At 41.3% G+C, this 15,700-nt stretch overlaps 1 protein-coding gene across 4 annotated transcripts in view; it reads right to left on the bottom strand.

Moving 5' to 3' along the window:
* ZC3H3 (zinc finger CCCH-type containing 3) overlaps positions 1–15,700 on the bottom strand; it is a 517,748-nt gene that overhangs the window by 426,489 nt on the left and 75,559 nt on the right. The gene's annotated exons all lie outside the window — the stretch shown is intronic.

Genomic DNA, 15,700 nt, shown 5'->3' with positions numbered 1-15,700 from the left:
CAGGGATAACATAGTAAGCCTGAATCAAGTAAGAAGAATACTTGTTTTGGTCTTTGGGAACCTACAGTGTTTCAGGAATTTCAGTCCTGAATATCAAAGAATTACAACTATTAGAACAGTGAGGTAATAAAAGACACCCATATACACAGAAATGGAAAATTTATCTCATTCTCCAATTTAATCAGATTATAGGAAAGATACATCTGGAATTTAAAAGGGAACTCAGAAGCTTCTTAGTTCAAAAAGCTCATTTTACAGATAAGAAAACCAAGGCCAAAGAAGGCTGAGAAATTTGCCCACTGTCACACAGGTACGGTCAGTAAATCGAACCCAGTTTCTCTAAGTCGGTGCTTTTTCTCTTGTACAATGCTACTTATTCATTAATTCTTTCAAAATTATTTATAAAGAGTCTATTATGCATAATATGCTAAGGGAAAAGTGAAGATAAATAAATGGCCTACCTTGAAAGCAGTTACAATATATAGAACAAACAAAACATCTACCAAAATAACCTAATGCAAATCAGAACACAGTTAAGAGTATGTAAGGAGTACAAACGGACAGGAGATTAGATAAAAGATATGAGAGGCTTTCACAAACAAGGTGGCATTTGAGCTGATTATAGGATAGATAAGATGATTAAAAAACCAACACTGGGGAAAAAGGAGGGCCAACCTACCACAAGAAGAAGTATTTTCCTTTGAGGGTTCCAAATCATCAAAACCTAAGAGTGTGTAATCAATATTATAGTCATGAGATATATATGGGGTGTATGGGGTGTTCAGGGTGGGGTAGTATCTCTGGTATGGATCGCTTGTTGTGACCTCCTAGGGCAGCTCTCCAGCCTCTGACCCCCACCTGACACCTGGCTCTCACTTGTGGCTCCCAGTAGCTGCTAGCATGCGGAAGCGGCCACACCCTGGGCAATGGCTTCCACAGGCCGGCTCAACATTGTGAGGGTAGCCATCGGGTTGTCGTAGACCCCTAGTGAACCAGGGCTTTGCTCACCCAGCATGTGAAGACTGCTTCGGCCGAACAGACGGAAGAAACCAACAGGAAGGTTCAACGGCTGAGATGGCGATGCAGCAAAGCACTGTGGAGTGCTTAGGGCATGTTGGAGCACAAAAGATAACACGGCCATCCAATGTAGCTGAGGAAGTCTCCAGACGTAACAATTTTTCGTGCCAATGGACCCAGGCTTCCAACGCCGAGAGAGTGGGACTGTCTCTGTGCACCGACTTTTCCACTTAAATCTCTTTCACACACAAGTATCTTTGTGCACACTCATCTATCCTAACCTCGTCCACCCTCTTCAAGACCTGAGGCGATGGGGGAGTGGCGACACAACAGGTGGAGGTGACCACAGGCAGTTGTAGTCATGATCCTGCACGTAGGCGGCCCACAGACCAGTGGTCGCTCGGCCCTGTGGGCAGCAGGGACGTTCGGCAGCATCCCGGGCGACTGAGCAGCCCTCTCTAGGACAGCACTGCTCACCCTAATCAAGGGAGGGGACTAGAAAAGGTGTCCCAAACATTGCCTGCCCTACAAACACCTGGTCAGCACACCGCGGCTGGCGGGTCATCCCTTTAAGCGGTCGAAATCAAAAGAAACAAAATACAAAGAAACTCCTACTAGGAGCATGGAACATCAGGACATTACTTGATAGAGAGAATACCCCAAGACCCGAGAGAAGAACAGCTCTAATCGATAAAGAACTGGCGTGATATAACATCGACATCGCAGCCTTAAGCGAAAAATGCTTACCAGAAGAGGGATTACTCAGCGAACCCACCACTGGATACACCTTCTTCTGGAAAGGTAGAGCCTCAAATGAAGACAGAATCCAAGGGGTTGGCCTGGCCATCAAGACCAGCTTGCTCAAACAGCTGCCAGACATGCCTGTGGGCATCAGCGAGAGGCTCATGAAGATCCCTTTGCCTCTCAGCAAAGATAGGTATGCCACAATCATCAGCGCATATGCCTCAACACTGACCAACACAGAGGAGACCATCAAGCAGTTCTACTCTGACCTGAGTGTCGTCCTGCACTCAGTGCCCACAAATGACAAGCTGATACTACTGGGAGACTTCAACGCCCGCGTTTGCCAGGACCATAAAAGATGGAAAGGAGTGCTTGGCAAACACGGCGTGGGCAAAATGAACAACAATGTCCTATTGCTATTCAGCAAATGCTCAGAGTTCGAACTCACCATCACAAACACTGTGTTCAGAATGGCAAATAAATATAAAACAAGGTGGATGCACCCACGATCAAAACAGTGGCATCTCATTGACTACATCATTGTACTCCGGGGAGACATCCAGGATGTAAAGATCACCAGAGCCATGAGAGGAGCTGAATGCTGGGCAGACCACTGATTGGTTAGAGCATTCAAATGCGCATTGCACCTCGCCATCCAAAATGCGCCCAGACAGTTCGCGCATTTTTTTGAGTCCTCTTAAGAGATCCATCTTATTTGCAAACATTCCAGTCCTGCCTGGACGACAAGCTGTCTGCCAAGGGACCACTCACTGGAAGCTCAACCGAGAAATGGAACCAGTTCAGAGACACAGTGAAGGAAACATCAAAGGCAGTCCTAGGCCCCAAACAACACAACCACCAGGACTGGCTCAACGAGAACAACACTGCTATTGAAGATCTATTGAGCAAAAAGAACAAATCCTTTATGGAGTGGCAAAACAATCCAAACTCTGCTCCTAAAAAGGACAGATTCAAGTCTCTCCAAGCCACAGCACAGCATGAGATCAGGAAGTTGCAAGACCGATGGTGGGAAAAAAAAGGCAGAAGAAATCCAGCATTTTGCTAATACGAAAAACTACAAACAATTTTTCAGTGCCTTCAAGACTGTCTATGGGCCATTAAAACCCACTACCACTCCCTTGCTATCCTCTGACAGTGACACTCTCATAAAAGATAAAAAAGGCATCAGCAACAGGTGGAAAGAACACTTCAGTCACCTTCTCAACCGACCCTCTTCAGTCGACCAAAGCGCCCTTGACCAGATCCCCCAAAACCGCACCATTGAACAACTTGACGTCCCTCCTTCAATAGAGGAAGTCCAAAAAGCCATTAAACAAATGAGTGCAGGCAAGGCACCCGGTAAAGACGGGATCCCAACCGAGGTGTACAAGGCCTTAAATGGAAAGGCGCTCCAGGCATTCCACATAGTGCTGACCAACATATGGGAAGAGGAAGACATGCCCCTAGAACTCAGAGATGCCTCCATCATAGCCCTATACAAGAACAAAGGCTCACAAGCAGCCTGTGACAACTACAGAGGAATCTCACTACTCTCCACTGCCGGAAAGATCCTCGCCCGTGTTATACTCAACAGACTCCTGTCATCTGTTTCAGAGCAGAACCTGCCTGAATCACAATGTGGCTTCCGACCAGATCGCAGCACCATCGACATGGTCTTCACGGTGAGGCAAATACAGGAAAAATGCCTTGAGCAGAACCTGAGTCTCTACGTTGTCTTCATAGACCTGACAAAGGCGTTCGACACAGTGAACAGGGACGCATTGTGGGTGATCCTCAGCAAGCTCGGTTGCCCAACAAAATTCGTCAAACTGATCCAGCTCTTTCATGTCGACATGACAGGGGAAGTCCTATCTGGTGGAGAGACTTCAGATGGCTTCAACATCTCCAATGGCGTGAAACAAGGCTGTGTCCTCACTTCGGTACTTTTCAACCTATACTTCACCCAAATATTACGACATGCTGTAATGGATCTAGACCTGGGCATCTACATCAAATATCGGCTGGATGGCTCACTATTTGACCTTCGCCACCTGACTGCAAAAACAAAGACAACAGAGAGACTCATCCTGGAAGCTCTCTTCACAAATGACTGTGCTCTCATGGCCCACCAAGAAAATCATCTCCAAACCACTGTGGACAGGTTCTCTACTGCAACAAAACTGTTTGGCCTGACTATCAGCCTCACCAAAACAGAGGTGCTATTCCAACCTGCACCTAGGAGGCCAACAAACCAGCCATGCATTACAATCGACGGCACGCATCTTTCTAACGTCAACACTTTCAAGTACCTGGGCAGCACCATCACCAACGATGGGTCCCTAGACCATGAGATCAATGCCAGGATCCAAAAGGCCAGCCGGGCACTCAGGCGGCTGCGCTGCAAAGTCCTCCAACACAGAGGTGTAAGCACTGCGACGAAGCTCAAAGTGTATAACGCACTTGTCTTTAGCTCGCTCCTGTACGGTTGAAAGACATGGACACTGTACCAGAAGCACATGAAGCAGTTACAGCAATTCCACCAATGCTCCCTCCAGTCAATCAAGAGGATTCAATGGCAGGACCGAATCACCAACCAGGAAGTCCTCGACAGAGCCAACTCCACCAGCATCGAAGTAATGGTCCTCAAAACCCAGCTACGATGGTCAGGACACGTCATCCGCATGGACCCACAGCGAATACCAAGACAGGTATTCTATGGTGAATTGTCAGCTGGACTCAGGAAAGAAGGTCGACCAAAGAAAAGATTCAAGGATTAGCTAAAGTCAAACTTGAAGTGGGCTGGCATTACACTAAAGCAACTAGAACTTGCTGCCTCTGTCAGAAGCAGCTGGCATACCCACATTAACCATGCCGCCGCCACCTTTGAAGATGAGCGCAGGCCACAACCACACCTCCCGTAACAACTGGCGTCCCATGCCCCATGTGCCACAAACTTTGCGCCTCAGCCTTTGGACTTCAAAGCCACATGAGGGTACATCAATAGATGATAATGCACAAAGACAATAGTCATTCTCGGTCACCTAGAGACTACCACTATAGTCATGAGATAGCATGGTACTATGGAGAACTGAACTTAAGATCAAAGAATCTGGATTAAAATCTGTAAACCTCAAAATTTCTTAGACTTATAAATGTTGGAAATTGGAAATTTCCAACATTTATAAGTCTAAGAAATTTTGAGGTTTACAATCCCCCCTGATGATCATTGGGAGACTAGTCTCCCCATTGATCATTTAACATAATCATTTTGTAGTTCTAAATTCACTTCTAACTAAAGATATACACAATATTCAATTTTCTAAGAGAAATTAGAATAGTGAGAGAGGAAATAGAAAAGAAAAGAAAGCAAAACCAATGTTTGCTAGGCACATTGACAGAAAGCCAAATTAGGGGCAGTCCCTTTTGGCATAAATGTGTACAGTTACAATAAATGTTCAATCAAAAGTTCAGTCCAATCAATCGCATCCAAAGTTCATTCTTGATCTTCTTGATGAAGTGTAGGGTTTCGGCATCTTTCTGCAACAGTTCATTCTCTGGATATAAAAGTTTCAAGCTTCTTTCTTGAAGTTCTTTTCTCGAACAAAATCAAAATCTTGAATTTTTATAAAAGTACAATCTTAAACAAAAACCTCAAAATTTCTTAGACTTATAAATGTTGGAAATTTCACCATTGGGAAATTTCATACTTGAAAAATTTCCTATTGATAGTGGGTCTTGACTATTGGAATGTGAACCTTCTCTTTCCTTCTTAAGATTACTTTAGGACAGAAACCTTTTGCTGAACAATGGAAAGGACTTTGACCTATGCTTAAGCATAGAACAGGAATTTCTTTGAGTCATGATTGATTTTAGAATTGATACAATGGAGATACTTGGAATCAATCTCCACCCTATTCAGTCCTAACAGGATTGAGTAAGGGCTGCAGCCTAAATCAAAATTTAATTATTCCAATCTCTACCCTACTCAGGTTAACAGGATTTAGAAAGGACTGTAGCAAAGGATCAAAGATTTAATTATTTGAAAATATGACCTTCAACAGACATGTGCAAAGCCAGACCTCTGGGCGGTCCTGGGTTAAGCTAGAGCCTCCATTGGCACAGGGAAATTGATGGACAGTAATTGGTAGATGTGAGAACTGAGGGGAGGGAACTTGGATGGTTTCCTTAAAGATAGGAGGGTCTGAAGACTCAGAGGGGGTGGTTGAGGAGTTGGCCGGAGTGGTTGTGGTGTGCTCTGAGAAGCTTGCTCTGAAGGAAGCTGAAGGTGGGGGCCTCTGAGACTGTTTCTCCATTTTGGTCACTTGAGTAATAGGGACTGATCTCTTTTCTTTGCCCCAGCTATCTAAGGGCTTGGGCCTTTTGGCCCAGCCTAAACAGAAGGGGTATTTAAGCCCTATTCCCTTCTCTCCCGTTTTCTCTCTCTCTATCTCTAATTCCTTTCTTACTCCTATTGTAATTAAACTCCATAAAAGATTTACTGCTGACTTGAGTTTTCATTTAGGAATTACATAGCTGAATTCCTTGGCGACCTTAAATTAATATATATCAGTCTTTTAAAGTGATTCCCTTGTAACAAATCACAGCTCTATTACTTGTAACTTGTACTATTCTGTGTAAGTCACTTCTCTGGACCTCAAATTCCTCTTTTATAAAAAAAGGAGATGGACAATGTGATCTCTAAACTCTCTCACCACTTCAACATTCTTTTATTCTGAGTTGAACACTGAGAAAAGACCTGTGCTATAGCCTTCAGATTGCTAGGCCTCTTTTTTTTTTATCATATTGTTCATTTGCAGAAGTGTCTCCAATCCAAAGAAGTAGCCTTATAAGTCCTTGGTTGGGTAGCACAATAGAGTAAAATTCAAACAGAAATGGAAGCTACTAAATCATACATAAGAATCTCCCTGTAGGCCATCTACTGACTTAGGAAACCACATGTTAACATTGTCTATATTTTGCTGTATTTTTATTTATTTTGTTATTTTCCCAAGTATAATTTACTCTGGTTTAGGCAGCACTCAAGAATATTGTAGGCAAGGTTTGATACCTCTGGGGTGAAGGGTCAAAAAATTCTCAGAGTTCTAGTTTCTAGAAGACAAAAGAAACTGTTTCTGGCAAGAGAACCTTTCCAGAAGGTTCTTCAAGAAAATAAAAGAGTCCACTTTCACTGAGACAAGTAAACACACTGATCTCCTCCTGAGATGAAAGGAGGGCACCACCTAAGCCAGAGTACTTGCTTTCTTCTCCAACAAGTTATCTTAACTCTTGGGGGCTGAGAAGAAACAAAATGTGGTCTTAGGAAAGGGGGAAAGCTGAACAACCCAAAGCCCTTGAAAATAAGACTGAACTCAACCTCTCCAGTGAGAGTGCGGAGAAGGAAATTGGACTGGAGGCACTGAAACAAAGGATATTTAAGAGATATCAAATGACTTAGAAGCCACATTCATATACCCAGTTTATTCCTACAGTGAATAGCCTTTCAAAATTGATCTAGATGGATCACAATTCAAAACCCAGGATGGTTAAGCTGGTAGCAATAATATATGGGAGAGGGGGCAGCTGGGTGGTTCAGTGGATTCAGAGCTAGGCCTAGAAACAGGAGGTCCTAGGTTCAAATCTGGCCTCAGACATTTCCCAGCTGTTGGATCCTATGCAAGTCACTTAACCCCCATTGCCTTGCCCTTACTACTCTTCTAACTTGGAACCAATAAACAGTATTAATTCTAAGATAGAAGGTAAGTGTTTAAAGAACAATAAAATAATAATATATGGGAGAAGTATCACCACAATAAAAAGGTGGCCTGGTTATGATCTTATATTTAAATGCAATAAATATTCCCCCCATGCCAGTCTTTGCAATAAAAAAACAGAAGCAAACACCTAAAAAAAAAGTAACTGGACACTACTATTGGATGCCGCTTAATTTATGATTATTGTTTCTGCTTACAGATTTCTTTTGCAAATTCCATCAATTTTATGAAGTTAGACAAAACCTTAAAACTGGAAAGACACCTGTGTTAGTCCTAAGAAACTCTCTTGGGCAGCCATACACAAGTCAGGCCAGGGGCTAGATGCCTTGCATTCTTCCCAAGCCAACCCAAATACTTCCAGGCCAGCTTTAAACAAGCATGGGTTCTCTCAAGCAAAAGACAATAAAGATAGCCACCCCCACCCCCACCCCAGTGAACCAGCATAAAATTGCAGCTGTAGCTCCTATTTCAAATTTCTATTTCTTTTCTCACCCTCTCAGGCCAAATTCCCCTGCCCTGTTCTTTAGCCCTTCATATGAAAATGGAGGGTTTCAAACTTAAAATGTGCTATGGTTACTCTGGGACCTCAGGGAAGGAATCACATCCTGCTCACAGCTGGCATATCCCAACACACACTCCCAGGCAATTAAATTGGTCATTTTCTTCCTTCTAGATAGAAGCAGCTGCTGTTATATATGGAGGTAAAGATCAGGAAAAAGAAAGGAAACCTTGAGAAATGCAGAAAGTCATCAGATCAAAATGCCTTTAAGTGCCTCACCTAAGAATTCTAAGATTTTAAAGAGATTTTTCTACCTTAAAAAAAAATCCTATGGGCCTTTGCCTTCTAAATCCCTATGGGAAAAGAAAAGGCTGTAAACAACTTCATTTACTCAACATGCTTAAGCAATGGTATAGTCAAATGAATTGAGTTTAAATGGCTATCCAGTTCATTTGGGACAAGAAAGAGCAACCCTATCATCCCCGCTGTGTCTTTTTTCACTGTTTTAAAGACAGTTCCATACTGTTTTATCCTCTTAAGAAAACATTTCTTGAATTAGCCTATCTATACAAACATAATGACCATGAAAATGCAGGAAAACAAGGGGAAACCAAACCACCTCTTAGTATTTACCCTGCCTTTCAACTCAATTACCCAAATAGGATAGAATGAAAAATCAAAATACTTTTCTAACAGATTTTGGTTCCTGTCCAGCAAAGTATGGTTTTTCCCTCTTTGTTCTATGAAGGTCTCTCATCTAGGCGGCCAGGGCTCCCCAAAAGAAATCAGGCTGGGGAGGGCACAAGAGCAGTCTCACTACATCTTGGACTATCAGGGCCCTTCTCATTAAACTATGAGTTCTCTTTTAATCAGATATATTTGTTTATTGTTTAATAGTAGTTATTTTTAAAAAATCACTGCCCAAGATATACTGTTCTTCCCAGGTAATATTTTGTTCCTGTCACACCATGCAGTAGGCCAAGTCTCTTTTCTCTCCTTCAGGCAGGCCCAGTCAAAAACCAATTCATTCTCATCCCCTAGCACCAGGCCAATTCAGTAAATTCACTCCTCTGCACTACTATCCCTGGCCCCAACCTACTGCTAGTCTTAAGAGCTGAACTATACAGAGTATATTGTTCACTGGAATTGTTTATAAAGGATGACCTTAAGTGGCACTTTCAGAAATCCCACAGTATGGAGAAGCTGAGATTCTGAGGTCTTGAAGAAGAAATTTCTTTCTATAGTGGAAAGCATGGAGCACAAGACCCACATTCTAACTAAACAAGATTTTTGTGGAGAAGTACAATTCCTTATTCCCTTCTGCCTTTTGGAGACATATTTCTGGGGATGTGTTCTGATACTAAGCATCTACCATTCAGAAACAAGACACCCACTGTTTTGGGGGTTTGTTTTTTCTGGATGTGAGTACATGTTTTTTAATCAACAAAACTAAGAAAAACTTCACATAATCAAGAAAAGTCATATAAATACATGGTGGGCTGCATAAAGACAAGTCTCATGCTAGAAAATTAGACTCAAGTTCAAAGCAGTTACTGGGTCTTTTGAATCTAAAATACATATTTAGTGAACACCTGCCAAATAGAAGGCACTATACTAACAGAAGAGAGTAGAAAGGGGACCGGAATACAAATAACCCAAAATACAATGTAAATTGTCCTGGACTTATGAAATGACCAGTTCCAAGACCCAACTGCCACTTAGTAGCTAACAGCCTTTGTTCATTTCTCTCTCAATTTCCTCATCTTTAAAATTAGGAAGGCTGGATTAAATAATCCCTAAAATCTCTTCCAGTGCAAACAATCAATGAAAAGATCTAGAAGTATATCATTCTTCTATCTTTTTAGTCTTCACAACATGATTCCACAGGTGAATTCACATAAGACACTTGATAAACATTTAATGCCTTAAAATTAGTAGATCTTCCAATCTAGATAGTCCCCAGAACTAGCATCTATTACATACATGGCTCTTAATAAATGCTTAAGTGACATGATAAAAAATGCTATCCACAACCAAAGAAGGAACTGTTGGAATCTGATTACAGATCAAAGCACATCATCTTTCACTTTATTTCCTATGTGAGTTTTATATTGTATGTGTGATACATGTCTTGTCATGGCATGGGGAATATGGAATAAGTACTGCATGAAAACAATGGTATAGACTATTACTGCCAATGGGGAGGAGGGATCTGAATTGCAAAATGCCAGAAAAATTGTTTCTATATGTAATTGAAAAAAAATCACATGTAACTGGGAAAAAAAGAAAAATATGTAAATTAACAAGCACTTATTGAATTGTTCAATTAAATTGTACTGAATAAAAAACACAGGAGTTTTAAGACACTGATGAGCAACTGGCTTTTAATATCCCCTTCACCACCACCATTTGGCACCAACCTGGCATTCTATCCTTACCAAGACATTTCTCACCTTCATTTCTCCTATACACTTGAAAACTTGTACTGTGGCTACTCCCTAAAGACTGCTAAAACTTCCCTATCAAAATGCTTTTGTTTATGTTCTGCCTTTTCTTCAACTGTTGAAAATCTAACCATTCTGCAAAATTCAGCTCCAATACCACTTTCTCATAGCTTTTCCTACCCCCATTCAAAAACTCTACCCCCAATCTGAAAAATATTTTATATTTCTTTCACATACTTATCTGATTATAAGAATATGTTCATATATTATAAGCTTCTTGACAGCAAAAACTGTATCTTATTTCTCCATATATTCCTCAAGACATTGCACTTGGTAAATGCTCAGTAAATGCTGGATGGATGGATGGATGGATGGATGGATGGATGGATGGATGGATGAAAAGGGACTGTGCAACCTGAAACAAGTTAATAACTCAGATTCTTTGGGTCAGAGCACATATTCCTCTAATTCTGTGGAACTGAATTTTCATAGATTGCAAAGAAAGAATTACAAGGTTAACAGTTTACTCTTATACAGATGAGCTTTAAGGTTTCCATCTAACAACTCTGAAAAGCAGGTAGTAATATTATTATCCCCATTTTACAACTGAAAAAAACAAATTTTAGGAAGCAGAAAGACGTAAGGTGTCTCTCGAGTTGCAAACAAAAGAGTAACTGTTTAAAGCCTGCTCCAAAACCAGTGCTCCCATTTCTAGAACCAAGGAACATTTGCCACTAATGTGAAACAGAAATATAAAAGAATGTTAGGTCATAGTTATCAAAGATAAAGACACAAGTTTTGGGTTTAAGGAGGAAAAATATCTAAGTAAAGAGAAAACTGAAGGAGAAATACCTAAAAATCCTAATATGGACATATGGACAAGTGTGAATTCTCAGGGAACTCTGGGATATGGACTATAAGTCCTCCTTGGGAGGACTTATGGCCCTCCTTAGGGCCAAGCTGGCCCTAAAAAATCCCATAATTAATTGATATGTTAAAACTGTGTAAATTCCTTGAAGGTGAAGATCTTGGTATTATCTAATCTTTGTACCTTCCCCCACACTTCACTCCAAGCTCTACATAAAGGATGGTATTTATTAAATGTTCCCTGTGTTTTCTGACTATTCTTGAATTTGGGGTTCACTTTTCACCAAACAAGAAGCTCTATCCCATTTGGAGGAGCTAAATGCTGCACTAGTAGACCAGAAATAACAACCTCCTTCTCAAAGGAACCCTGACTAGTTATGGTTTGCCTAGATCTGTCAGGTCCTTGCCCTGGTCAAAGGAAATAGCAAAGCAGTTACAAGACAATGAAAAGCATCATCAAGCAAAGAAAGATCCAGAATTATGTTATGACCAGGGTTGAAGCCTGTCTAAGATGCCCAAATAGGCAGTCTAAATTCTGAATGAATTGAGTCAACATGATATTAACTACCATAACTCCTCCATGGCAAATACTTCTGAATCCCATAAACCCTGAAGAACAAGTTGTAGTCCTGCCTATTTCAAATGGGACCTGATCTGTCTTCATATCTCTTAGAGGGGATTGCCACCACCTTCAGGCACCACTTTGGAAGCTTTCCAAAGAGGGGCTATAGAAACAAATAGTGAACTGTGATCATTCTATGAAAAAACATGGTTCTGGTCAACAGAGGAAGCCTAGGAAGTAAACCAAAAATTCTTCTCAGTCTTCTGAAAATGCCCCGGATACTCTTTTACTCTAATCCTAATCTAGTCCACCTAGCTTCTTCCTCAAGTTCTACCACCTCCCAAAGGTTTTCTCTGACACTCAAACCCACATTAAGAGAAGATTGGGCAAGAGAGACATACACCTAAGAACTTCAGATACTTAAAGTGCTGTCATGTAAAAGAGAGATGACATGTGTTCTACTTTGCCCGGAAAGCAAAAACTATGGCCAGTAGAGAGTGAGCCGATTTAGGTTTCATGTAAGAAAAACTTCTAACCTTTAGAAATAGCCAAAAGTGGCTAAAAGGGATCAGGTCAAGCATATTCCATCTGCCCTAAGAACTCCCCGATATTCAGGGAGTTTACCACTTCCTGCTACTGAGGGAGATCTAAATTGAAAATTGCCTTGAGAAATTCAGCCAAGAAAAATGCCAAGGCCCCGCTACAGACAGATAAACTTCAAACCTAGCCAAGGCCCGATACAGACAGATAAGCTTCGGATCTTGTGCTGGGACCTGTCCAAGGTCCCTGGTAAACTTCAGCACCAAGACCCCAGGTGCAAAAAGCAACTTTCCAACAAGGGCTTGAGCTGGGACCTGCCCAAGGTCCCTGATAAACTTCAGCACCGAGACCCCAGGTGCAAAAAGCAATTAACCCCAGCCTGTCAGAAGCAGGAATTTGGAACTCTGATGGCAGAGGTTCCCACACTGATGCGTTATCAGTTCAATAAATGGCCTTTCCCTGCCTGTTTTCACTGTCCGTGGTCTTCCATGGTGGTGGGTGAAATCCCGGAACTTAACACTACCATCTTATTTATTGTCTGCTTCCTCAGGTAAGAAGACCTTAGACTCAGCATTAGCATCTTGAATTTTCCATCTCCTGCTAAGTGTGTGTTCCCTGAGGAAAGACTTCAAGAACACAACCACATGTCTTCCATTCACCCCAAAACAACCACTTCCATCTGTGCCAACTTCTACCGCTGACAGCCTAATATCCCAATGGCATGTGAAGAAAGTTCAGTGTAAAGAAAAGCAAGCCTCATTTTGACCTAAAACCTCCCATCTCCTGAAGCTATTATTCATTCAGTGATTAGCATTCTCAGACCTGGTCATACCTTTTACATACCAGGGACACTGAACTTTTGGAAATCATCATCTAAAATCCATTCCATTCCCTCAATCACCCAATTCCTCATTCCCATCCTCCTCAACTACCCCACTCCAGTTTCTAATCAGCCCTTCCACTATGCCCTCTGGAATGCCCATTCCATAGGCAATAAACTTCCCTTCATTTTAAATATTTTTATCTCTTACTCCTTCCAACTACTACTTATTTCTGAAACCTGGCCTACCCCTGATGGTACAAGCTCTCTGGCCATCCTTTCCAGGACGGCTACACCTTCATTTGTTAACCTCAACTCAGTGGTCAAGATGCAAGAGTTGAAATACTTCTTGTTCCCTCTGCTACTTCCAGGTTCTGTCTTCTTCCATCATTCAGTAAACTCTCTTCCTTTGAGATTCATCCTATTGTAACAGTTTATGAAACCACTCTTTATACGTACCACCCATCAAAATCCTGGTAGCTACTGTCTACAGATCCCCATACCATTCCCCTTCTTTCCTCAATGAATTCAGTACCTGACTCACAATTTTTCTCTCCTCTCCATATATTGATTCTCTCCCAAATACTCTAACCATTCAGTTCCTCAATTTATTCTTCCCATTATTCCTTCACCCCACCTTATCTATAAACAAAGATGGTCATACCCTTGATCTTGCATCTCCCCCCAATATACTCCACCTCTATGTTTAAGAATTTAGCTATCCCCTATTCCAATCATAATATTGGCTTTTCACTTCTCCTTCTGTTTTCCCTTACAAAACTACTCTTTGTATATGCCATATCCTCCAGAGCCTTGACCCTTCAATTTTATTCTTTCCTATTCTTTTGTAATAATCACCCTCTACTCTTTCCCCCAGCTTGACCCCATGGTGAACCAATTCAACTCTACACTGTTCTCCTCTCTTGAATCCCTAACCTGTTATCTTATTACCAATTACACCCAGCTAAGCCTCAGCCTTGGACCTTTGTCACTCTGGCTCCTAAACACATGCTGCTAAACAACGATGGAGAAAAATCACAAACACTTTGAATGAGTCCATTACACACTGATGTTATACAACCACAACTGGCTCCTTGCTGCTACAAGGCAATCCTACTATATCTCCCTTATGATTTCTCTGCCCCACTTTCCACAGTGACTCTTCTCAACTTTTTCATCCTTTTTCAAACTACCAATAGCTCCCCCTCCTTCCACCTCTTTCAGTTGAGAACCTTGTCTTATATTTTACAGAAAAAAAATTGGGAATATTGACCATAAACTCTGTTTTCTTTCTTCTTCATCTCCCATCATTCAGATGTCTTCCACCATTTTTTCTCTTTCTCAACCCTTGACTCACACAATGAAATATCTTTACCCTTTACCAAGGCTAACCCCTCTATTCGTTCAAGCAATCCCATTCCAGCTTCGGAGTGTCCTCCAAAAGACTGGTCCTCCCCATCCCCCTTCTTGGTCACTTTCACTTTTTTTCAGGCTCTCCCTGTCTACTGGCTCATTTCCTATTGCCTACAAACATACCCATGTTTCCCCCATCCTGAAAAACTTTCATATCCTCCATCCCCATTTACATAAGGCAAATTCTATCAAGAAAGCAATTTATTAAGCAACTACTCTCTATGGAGTACATGAGGATACAAAACCAAACATGAAATAATCCTTGCAAGAAAAATATGTACATACATAAATATATAAAATAAATACAAGATAGTTTATGGATAGAGTATACTAGAACTGGAGAAAGGAGGAAAGGGTTATTAGTGCAGAAGGCATTGCTGGAATGAGTTTTGAAGGAAGTAAGACAGAAAAGGGCAGGGAGTGTGTTCTAGGCATTGAGGACTGCCAGTGCAAAGCCAATGAAAAAAAGGAAAAGGAGTGGCCTGTGTGAGGAATAGCAAGGTCAGTTTGGATAGACAGCAGAATGAATGAAGACTACTATATCACTCAGAAAGGTATGTAGGGGCTGAGGTATAAGGGGCTTTAAAATTTAAATAGGAGAGGTAGCAGATCCATAGGATTTTCAGACTTTTTTTCAATATACTGATCATTTATGCTAATTTTTTCTTCGCTTAAAAAAATATTATTTGTCATGTGCCATGGCCTTCTGGGAGAGGGAAGAGGAGGGAGAGGAATATTTGAGATAACTATAATGATGTAAGAAAAAAGACATCAATAAAAACTTTTTTTAAATAGGAGTTTGTATCTGGTCCTAAAGATAACAAATATATAGTGCCACTGATATATACAGCTGTGAAGAGGAAAGATTGGCATGGGAAGAAAATTGAGGCAGGGAGATAATTAAGAGGCCACTGCAATAAACCAGGGGAAAGATAATGAAGGCCTAAACTAAGGTAGTGGTTGTATAAATAGTGACCAAGTGGCAAATGAAGCTATTATCTCTAAAATTATCAGCTATCTCTT

The sequence above is a fragment of the Monodelphis domestica genome, chromosome 3 (assembly GCF_027887165.1).
Source record: "Monodelphis domestica isolate mMonDom1 chromosome 3, mMonDom1.pri, whole genome shotgun sequence".
NCBI lineage: Eukaryota > Metazoa > Chordata > Mammalia > Didelphimorphia > Didelphidae > Monodelphis > Monodelphis domestica.
Note: the sequence above shows the minus strand (reverse complement) of the source record. Positions and strands in the feature narration are given on the sequence as shown.